Source organism: Myotis brandtii, unplaced genomic scaffold (assembly GCF_000412655.1).
Source record: "Myotis brandtii unplaced genomic scaffold, ASM41265v1 scaffold576, whole genome shotgun sequence".
NCBI classification, from domain to species: domain Eukaryota; kingdom Metazoa; phylum Chordata; class Mammalia; order Chiroptera; family Vespertilionidae; genus Myotis; species Myotis brandtii.
Window position 1 is genome coordinate 344,761 of NW_005370156.1, and position 1,042 is coordinate 345,802.

General features: G+C 50.0%; 1 protein-coding gene across 1 annotated transcript in view; it reads right to left on the reverse strand.

Moving 5' to 3' along the window:
• The window catches only part of MEIG1 (meiosis/spermiogenesis associated 1), a 9,639-nt gene extending 9,517 nt beyond the window's left edge, over positions 1–122 (reverse strand). Inside the window, exon 1 of the mRNA XM_005878879.2 lies at positions 26–122. The gene's annotated coding sequence lies outside the window, so the exon portion shown is untranslated. The remainder of the gene's footprint in view (positions 1–25) is intronic.
• Between the last annotated feature and the right edge of the window lie 920 nt (positions 123–1,042).

Below are 1,042 nucleotides of genomic sequence, written 5' to 3' on the forward strand. Positions count from 1 at the left end.
CGGGTACCCTCCCTAGGCGCCCCACCTGGACCTCGCAGGAGAGCGCGGCGGTGCCTGTGGTCCCCTCTCGGGATCAGTGGGCTGGGCAGCGAGAGGCCGACCGCCTTGGTTTAGGACGCCCCTGCGTCTCCTAGCAACGAGCGGAGCGCGGCCACCCTAGTCCCGCTCCCCGCCCACAAGTCTCAGTGCGCAAGCGCGCGGCTTGGGCGGGGCTGCAGTCCCAAGAGGAGGAGGCACTGGAGTGGGTCCCGGTGTGGGAGGGACCCTTGAAAGGGCTCGACCCCAAGAAGGGGTGGAGGGTGAAAAGTGTTATTTGCTGGTCTCCAAGCCCAGGCAGAATTCCTTGTAAAAGTGGCTCAGAGACTAGAGACTATTGGTGATTCTGTCCCTGATAGTGAACATCTCGCGTCTGTCCTATCTCCCTTCTCATTTTATTGGGATTAAATGAACCAATCCACAGGATCCTGCATAAATACTTAACAATTAGTAAACCTACAATAAAAGACATCTACAGCTTTATTTTTCCTGACATTACCTTCATTATTATATTTAAAATAATATGTTTACTTACATCTTCCAAATTTATTTCCTCAGATTTCCAGATCTCTCTCTGAACTCTAGATTTGTATATCCCATATCCACTTGGTTGTCCAAAACAACCCCCTCTAAATGCCCCCACACCACACCCACTCCTTGCACAGTCTTCCCCTTTCAGTAGATGCCTCCCAGAGTTCACTCTTTCTCTTACCCTCCATATCCATCCATCAGCAAAGCCTGTTGGCCCTTTTGTTTTTTTATCCTTACCAGAGAATATGTTTATTTATTTGAGAGAGAGAGAGAGAGAGAGCAAGAAAGAAGAGAGAAGCATCTGATGTGAGAGAGAAACGTCACTTGATTGCCTCCTGTATGCGCCTGGGGATGGGACCAAAACCTAGGTTTGTGCTGTGACTGGGAATTGAATCCACAACCTTTGGGTGCACTGGATGAGGCTCCAACCAACTGAGACACCCAGCCAGGGCAAAAACATATTGGCTTTACTGCT